Source organism: Syngnathus leptorhynchus, chromosome 1, assembly GCF_054491065.1.
Source record: "Syngnathus leptorhynchus isolate UIUO chromosome 1, UIUO_Slep, whole genome shotgun sequence".
In the NCBI taxonomy this organism is placed as follows: Eukaryota; Metazoa; Chordata; class Actinopteri; order Syngnathiformes; family Syngnathidae; genus Syngnathus; species Syngnathus leptorhynchus.
The window spans coordinates 2,580,938-2,590,236 of NC_141195.1; the positions used below are offsets into that span (position 1 = coordinate 2,580,938).

Consider the following 9,299-nt stretch of genomic DNA (forward strand, 5'->3'; position numbering starts at 1 on the left):
GTACAGTGGAGCCTCGGTTTTTGACCACAATCCGTTCCAGAAGGCTGTTTGAGAAGTGAATCGTTCGAATTCCGGATCATGTTTTCCCATTACAAATATTCGAAAACGTTTTAATCCGTTCCGAGCAAAAACAACAACAACACTTTTTTAAGCATTTTTTAGATGTCTTTTATAATTTAACTTATTCACATGCTGTATTTGTTTTCAGTTTTTTTGGTTACATTTTTTTACCATTTTAGCCTTCATGTTTTAGAATGGTTATTTATGATTTAGTATTTTTGGTTTGTGAGTGAACGCTGGCGCGAATTGCAGCCGCTGCTCTCCGGACATTGGTGTGTTGCTTCACGCCGTTTTGCCGGCCCTGATGAGCGTTTTCCTGCCTGGGCCCGTGCATCAAGCTTCCAACAACCTTGCTGTGAGTTCTATGCTCTGGTGGACTATCCTGTCCGCCATGATTTATCCAGCATCATCCATGTTCCAGTACACAAAGACGGAGCTTCTCCAACTCCGGCGCTCCCCCACCTGTGCTGCAGTGTTTCCCGAACATTGCTCGACTTCACCATCGCAGATACATCCATCGTGGCGCTGGACGCAACTACCACATTGACAACTCTACTTCCATAAACACCATCCGGTCCTCCACTCGCCGCCATCAACCGAAAAACACCAAAAGGAAGGTCGATCACGGCGTATTAGCTAGCCTAGCTAGGTCAGCTAATGCTTCCTGTTGCAATCTACACTGTGACGTCAAAATGGGACGACTCAAAATCCGCTCCCTCACGAGCAAGGGTCAACTGCTACAGGACCTTCTCGACTACAAGTATGACCTTTTGTGTTTAACAGAAACATGGCAACATCCTGGTGACTTTTCTCGATAAAATGAAGCAAGTCCGTCCGGGTTTGTTTACACCTGCAAGCCACGTCTCACTGGTCGAGGTGGAGGTCTTGCGATATTTCATCGTGAGTCCCGGAAGGTTTCATCTGTTTTAGTGCCGGAGTCCAGTTCCTTCGAATCTGTGGCTTTACAGCTGAATGGTCCCACACCAACTATTTTAGTTAATATCTACCGTCCACCCAAACCAAATAAGGATTTTATTAATGATTTCACCACATTTCTCACCCACATCTGCTTATTCTCACCCATCATTCTGCTGGGTGATTTAAATATTCACATGGACAACATCAACAGCACTCCTACTAAGGATTTTATGTGTTGCCTGGACAGTTTTGGACTTAAGCAGCACATTGACTTTCCCACCCACACTAAAGACCATGTATTAGATCTTGTCTGCTGCTCTGGTGTCACTACTTTTAACTGCTCTGCTGTTGATCTGGGAACAGGCTTCTCTGATCACTTGCTAGTTTCTTTCAATCTTAAACTCACATTGTCCAAAATCAAACTGCCCCGTGTTATATCCTTCCGTGACATCAAAAACATAAATTTTGCAGATTTCACAACATCCATTGAATGTCTACCCACCATCACCCTCCCATACACCCCGGATCAACTGGTTTTTAATTATAACAATGGACTCCAAACTTTGCTGAACTTATTTGCCCCCCCCAAAACCCGGACTGTTACCTTTACCCACTCTGCTCCCTGGTTCTCTCATCATTTGCGCCAACTGAAAGCTAAAGGACGACAGCTGGAGCGTCTTTCTAGGAAAACTGGTCTCAATATCCACAAACAGTTATTTCACGCGCACATTCTCCGACATAAGGATGCAATTTTCTCCGCCAGATCACAATATTTTGCGTAGAAAATTATAGCCGGTGCGGGGAACACCAGAGCTTTGTTCGCCATGATTAATGATTCAACCCGCTCCCCTGACTCCCTTCCCCCACATTTTTACTCTTCCGACTACTGTAACACCCTGGTGTCCTTTTTTGACAATAAAATAGCATCCATCCACTAGCAACTGATCCCTCACTCGTCTAGCCATCAATTTCCTTTCTTCCCCCATCCAAACCCCACCTCTCTTTCTTGCGTCCAACTTCCCTCTGCTTCTGACTTTTCTAATTTCCTCCGGAATTCAAAGACATCTACATGTATACTTGACCCCATGCCTTCCTCCTTGGTCATAGCTTCTCTCCCTTCTCTGCTGCCCCTGATCACTGCCATCATTCATTCTTCTCTCACCTCTGGCTCTGTCCCTTTACCTTTCAAATCTGCCACTGTTACACCAACCCTTAAGAAACCCGGCTCAGACCCAAACACCCTCAGTAACCTTCGCCCTTTCTCCAACCTGCCGTTTCTCTACAAAATACTTGAAAAGTTGTCGCATCACAAATCCACACTCACCTCTCTAGTAATAATTTATATGAACAGTTCCAATCCGGTTTCCGTCCCCGTCACAGTACAGAGACAGCCCTTATTAAAATTACAAACGATCTTCTTCTTGCACCCGACTCTGGTCTTTTATCCATTCTCATTCTCCTTGACTTAAGCGCAGCCTTCGACACCATCTCTCACTCTATCCTCCTTGACCGGCTAGCTTCTATTGGACTGTCAGACACACCCCTGCAGTGGTTCCATTCATATCTCTCTGGCCGCTTGCAATTTGTCCAGTTAAAATAATTTACTTCACATCCCTCCCCCATGTCCTCAGGTGTTCCACAGGGCTCTGTCCTTGGACGACACCCAGCTCTACGTCTCCTCCAAACCCCCCTATACTTTCCCACCCTCCTCCCTCTGTGCATGCCTTCAAGAAATTAAATCCTGGTTCACCTCAAACTTCCTCAAACTCAACTGTGACAAATCTGAGGTAGTCCTCATTGGTTCCAAATCAACCCTCAACAAACAACCCCGTTTTATGCTCACCATAGACAACTCCTTGGTTTCCCCCTCCCCTCAGGCTAAGAGTCTGGGTGTCGTCCTCGACAGCACCCTATCATTTCGCACCCACATCAATAACGTCATCCGTTCGTCCTACTTCCACATCCGTAACATCAACCGCCTCCGTCCATCACTCACTCCGAACAGCACTGCTATCCTGGTCCATTCCCTCGTTACCTCCCGTCTGGATTATTGCAACTCCATCCTTGTTGGCCTCCCTCACAAACTCCTCCATAAACTGCAATTGGTTCAAAATGCTGCTGCCCGCATCATTGCCAGAACCCCTGTCCATCATCACATCACTCCTGTCCTGCTACAACTTCACTGGCTTCCGATAAAACACCGCATTAACTATAAAATCCTCTTCTATACATTTAAGGCCATCCATAACCTCGCCCCTTCATACCTGACTGACCTCCTCCACATTAACATTCCCACCCGGTCTCTTAGGTCCATATCTCCTATTACCTTCACCGTCGCCCCATTTCGTCTGTCCACTATGGGGGCTAGAGCCTTCACCTGCTCTGCCCCCCGTCTCTGGAACTCTATCCCCCCTGACATTCAAAACATTGACTCCATTTTACAGTTTGCATCCCACCTAAAAACCCACCTCTTTAAGCAAGCATATACTTGAACCCCTCATTCTGGTGCAGATGTTTCCTTGCTTTTATACAGTTTTTATATTTGATTGTGTATGTTATTTTATCTTTGAACGGCGTCCTTGAGTGCCATGAAAGGTGCCTTACAAATAAAAAGAATTATTATTCTTATTAACTATTTTAACAGCTAAAACTACTTTGAGCATACTTTTGTGGGTGTATTTTTCACGGAGCTCACCCAGATTCTCTCAATTGGAACCATCGCAACATAAATGCTTTTTTATAATTCGCTATTCTGTTATTCTGTTAACTGCTCTCGCATTCTTGGGCCCAAATGCCACTGCAGTGTGTTCCCATTCAAGCCGACGGTTGTTTAAGTGGCCAAAATAAAAAAATAGTGTATGCAAATGGACCCTTTCTGTCCTCACAAAGATTTCACGGCGGCTGGTGTCAACAGATTTTTTTCCTTTCTGTTTTTAAACGCTCTTCGGAGATCTCCACCATTATGCTGAAAATAAAGGGTTTGTCAAGAAGTATGCGTGATTATCATCACATTTGAAAATACCGTATTTTCCGGACCAAAAGGCGCACCGGATTATAAGGCGCACCTTCAATGAACGGCCCATTTTAAAACTTTGTCCATATATAAAGCGCACCGGATTATAAGGCGCATAAAATAGAAGCTATACTGCAACAAACTGCGGTTGACTAGGGTTGCGATATGCATCCACAAGCCAATAACCAATGAGCTCTCTGTAAACAATCGCGTTTCTCAAACTATCCTATAAAATGATCAGAACTGACTAAAGTTCGATCTACCACCTTGGTACTGCTTACCTATGTTTCCCTTTAATATCGATCCGTAAATTTACTCGAAACATTAACAGAGCAGCTGATTTTAACATGAAATAGCCTCGTGTGTATAGCAGCTATCACTATAGCATTAGCCACCCGCAAACTCCCATGAGCCTCAGCAAAGTGTAAACAATCGCATTTCTCAAATGAGGCTTAAAAAATGATCACAACTGACTAAAGTTCGATCTAACACCTTGGTACTGCTTACCTATGTTTCCCTTCCGTATCGATTCGTAAATGTAATCGAAACATTAACAGAGCAGCCTATTTTGACATGAAATAGCCTCGTGCGTATAGCAGCTATCACTATAGCATTAGCCACCCGCATGCTCCCATGAGCCTCAGCTCGCAGACTCCCGTGAGCCTCAGCAAAGTGTAAATAATCGCGTTTCTCAAACGAGGGCTTAAAAAAATGATCGGAACTGACTAAAGTTCGATCTAACACCTTGGTACTGGTTACCTATGTTTCCCTTCCATATCGATCCGTGAATTTACTCGAAACATGAACAGAGCAGCCTATTTTGACATGGCGTACCTCACGGTACGCCATGTACCTCACGGGTACAACAACAATTCAGTGACGCCCCCTGACCACGGTTGCCGTAATGCTTGTAAGCGATGCGACCTTAGAATTTACTAGTTGTACTAAAACATACAGAAAATTTTGGCAGAGCACTGTGTACAACCAATATGAATCAACAAATTCATAAATTGATCCACATATAAGGCGCACCGGACTATAAGGCGCATTGTCGGCTTTTGAGAAATTTTTTGGTTTTTAGGTGCACCTTAAATTCCGGTAAATACGGCACATTTTGAGTAGCTAATAAGTACTCATTGGCCCGTGACCCTTTTGAGGACGAGCGGTTCAGACGATGGACAGACAGACGGACGGAGCAATGGAAGGATGGATGGAGTTGTCATTGTTACATTCAAGACTGTTGTGGTAGGGCAGGTGTGTCCAAAGACCGGCCCGCGGGCCAAATGCGGCCCGCATCTAAATTTAAACTGGCCCGGAGCATTGTGTCATAAAATCAATATTAACCTGGCACTGTCGCAGGGACCTACGCACCCCCAAGTGAGCCACAAAAATAAAACTCGTCCTTACGGGAACGCGCACATGAGCCAGCGCTCATGAGCCAGCGCTCATGATCGGTTGTGAGCGTGTCTCCTCCGTCCCTTCCCAGTTCACGCCTACACAAGTGTCTGTTTGCAAGATAATCAGCGACACAGACACTTCCTCATTCAAATGTCACACGAAGGCAACGTTAAAATCAGAGATGCTGCAAGTGACGCTGAGAGCTGTCTACCTCGTATTAACTCTACACACTATTACACGTCCGCGCCGCCCACTCAGTGATCGTAAACAAAAAAAGACTATGGATTTTTTTGTGATTATGAAGTTATTTGTTGCGTATGAAGTTGAAATAAAAAAGATACAATGGAGAATGATTTAATTTGGATTAAAAATCTGACATGATGTAACCTGGCCTGTTTACTGCAGTCACAAACACCAAGACTGTCTGGAAGAAGGCCCAGCAGAGGCTTTACTTCCCGAGACAGCTCAAGAAGTTCAACCTGCTGCGGGAGCGGCTGAAGACCTTCTATACTGCCATAATCCAGTCTGTCCTCTGCACCTCCATCGCTGTCTGGTTTGGATTGGCCTCCAAACAAGACAAGCACAGACTGCAACGGACAATCAGGACTGCAGAAAAGATAATTAGAATCAACCTCCCATCTATCCAAGACTTGTACCTGTCCAGGACCAGGAAACGTGCATGTAACATCTCCACAGACCCTTTTCACTCAGGTTGCAGTCTGTTTAAACTACTCCCCTCCGGACGACGTTATAGAGCTCTGTACGCCAAAACCAGCAGACACAGAGACAGCTTCTTCCCCAGGCCAACTCACACCACTCTTAGAGTCTCAGAGTCATTGCTGTGCAATAACATCCCGCTCTCCACACCTTTTGTGAATTGTCTACACTGTTTGTACTATGTGTCCTCTCTGCATCCATTGCAGCCTGGTCATTCTGGAAGAGGGACCCTCCCATCTGTGGTCTCTTCTCAAGGTTTCTCATTTCCATTGGTTGGAGTTTTTCCTTGCCCTCCTGGGAGTTTGAGATCAGAGGAAGTTTGAGAATATTTGTCATTTTTCACATGTCCTGAGTGTTGTTAGTCACCTAAATGTTGAACAGAGGCTGTGCTGTACCAAAGTCAAATTCTTTGTTTGGCACACTCAAACATGAAACAAAAAACATTAAAAAAAAAAAAAAACTTTTGAATCTTGAATCTCACCAAATCTGGCCCACATCGCAAAATGTTTGGACACACCGGTGGTAGGGCGTTAGACAACCACTTGCACAAGAGGCAAGTGTTTTTAATAAAAGTTGTAAAGTCGCAGCGGCTTCGTGGCTGTTTGTCTACCATCGATCATTGGAGACGTAAGTATGGCTGCGGATCAAGAGGTTTGTTTGGCTTCATGCACCAACTGCACCCTTCTCTGAGAGAAGATGTCCTGCTAGACTCTGGCAGGACAACAGCTAGCAGCTAGAGGAACGAGCAGAATAGTGTGCTAACAGTAGTTGTGGCGGACACAGATGCGGACTGTAGCCCAGACTGTAGCCCGCTAGCCCAGTTAGCATTAGCTCCAAGTGGCTTGCTAGCCGCGATGAGCCAGTTAAGACGCATAGTCGTACGGTCTATGTGGCTCTCACACCTTAGGCATAGGTGACTCCATTACCCGAAACATCACGCTTAAAACTCCAGCCACGGTGATGTGTATCCTCGGAGGCAAAGCACCCGACATAGAAGCTAATATTAGGAAGCTGGCTCGCAATTGGTCCAGTCAACAGTGTAGGTCGAACAAGACTCGCTACTCGGAGATAGTGATGCACATTGGCTCCAATGATGTTAGGATGAGACAATCAGTGATCAAAAAGAAAAACATAGTGAGAACTTGTGATTTCACCAGAAAGATGAGTCGGCATCGAGTATTTGTCTCTGGCCCCCTGCCTGGAGGAGGCACTGATGAGAGGTTTAGTAGACTAGTTTCTCCATCCGATGGATGGGTGGTTTCTGTAAGAAGCAGGGACTGTATTTTCTAGATAACTGGTCCTCCTTCTGGGGCCGCCCCGACCTGCTGAGGAAGGATGGCCTTCATCCTAACCGTGAAGGCTCTTTACTCTTTCAAGGAGTAATATATATATATATATATATATATATATATATATATATATATATATATATATATATATATATATATATATATATATATATATATATATAATAAGTATAGTATATAATATAGATTACTGTTTGAGCCATTCATGACACGTCACCTTAGAGCCAGCCGGGTCACAGGTGATTAGGCCACCTGTTAGGATGGGTTTGGAGTCTGTTAAGTTAAAGTTTACTAATGCTAGGCTAGATTCCCAGCATGCGCATAGCTCCTTGTATAGCCCAGAGCGTCACAGTTTGCATAGTGCCACAGTACACATTGACATACTTTCCACTAAGGTAGTAGACAAATCCAATCACTCCACCCTGAGCGGTATCACTGATAGAACGGTGCCTGTTCCAGATAATATTACATGTTTGCCAAATATTAACTATCAAATTCCTATGGTCGTATCGTCCCGCCGCGCTAATAAACATTTTAGAGGTAATGTCGGGCCTAGAGAACACAAACTTACTCGTATTTTGTTTAAAAATGCTCCAATAAATACAAGCCCTGATCTACTGATTAGACTCAAACCCGGTTTTCTGAATATTAGATCAGTTCATACCAAGCAGTACTCGTTAATGACCTCATCATGGAACACAATCTAAACATTTTTGGTCTTTGCGAGACCTGGTTAAAACCTAATGAGGCCTCTCCTCCAAATTTTGTGAGCTTGCATGTGGCGTGTCCTCGTAAAAAGGGTGGGGGTGTCGCCCTTATCTTTAATTCCGATCTTAGATTCAGGCCTCGTTCGATTAACGTATTTAAAACATTTGTACTTCTCATTGTCCGATCCACCATTCTACCGTCATTTTATCTTGCTGTTATTTACCGTCCACCCGGGGCTTACTCTGGTTTCCTGGATGAATTTTCAGAATTGGTGGTTGATGTAGTGACAAATGCGGATAATAAAATAATTATGGGGGATTTCAATATCCACATGAATTTACCGTCTGAGCCACTTACTTTGACGTTTCAGACTTTAATTGATACGTTTGGTTTTAAGCAAGTCATACAGGCAGCAACGCATAAAAATGGAAATACCTTAGATCTGGTATTATCCCAAGGACTAGCAACCTCAAATATAACAGTACTGCCATACACTACTGTTATGTCTGATCACTACTTAATAAAATTTGAAATTTTAGCTCTCTGTCAAAGACAAGAGGGCAATCAAAATTACAGCAGCCGTAATATTAACTCCATAACTGTGACTGCATTATCTGAGTTACTGCCGCCGGCGACTGCCATATGTCCCGCATATATCGGCTCTATTGATAATCTTACAATTGAATTCAACGCGACATTGTTAAATGCCATCGACTCTGTAACACCACTACGTCTGAAAACTCGCTGTTGAAAGCCTACTCCATGGTTCACAGATGAAACACGTACGCTTAAGCAATTATGTAGAAAGCATGAGCGTAAATGGCGTTTCCATGAGGCATGGCGTGACAGCCTCCTGAAATACAAAGATGCGCTTATTTTAGCAAAATTATTCTCGCAAATTATTGATCTCAATAAAAACAATCCTAAATACTTGCTAAATACAGCTGACGCGATACCAGCCGACCTCCGTTAGCTCCTTCCACTCAGCCGTTGAAAGCCTACTCCATGGGTCATAGATGAAACACGTACGCTTAAGCAATTATGTAGAAAGCATGAGCGTAAATGGCGTTTCCATGAGGCATGGCGTGACAGCCTCCTGAAATACAAAGATGCGCTTATTTTAGCAAATTTATTCTTGCAAATTATTCATCTCAATAAAAACAATCCTAAATACTTGC

General features: G+C 44.0%; 1 pseudogene; it reads left to right on the forward strand.

Moving 5' to 3' along the window:
* The first annotated feature begins 8,452 nt into the window (after positions 1-8,452).
* LOC147061429 (uncharacterized) lies at positions 8,453-9,094 on the forward strand (annotated as a pseudogene).
* The last annotated feature ends 205 nt before the right edge of the window (positions 9,095-9,299 follow it).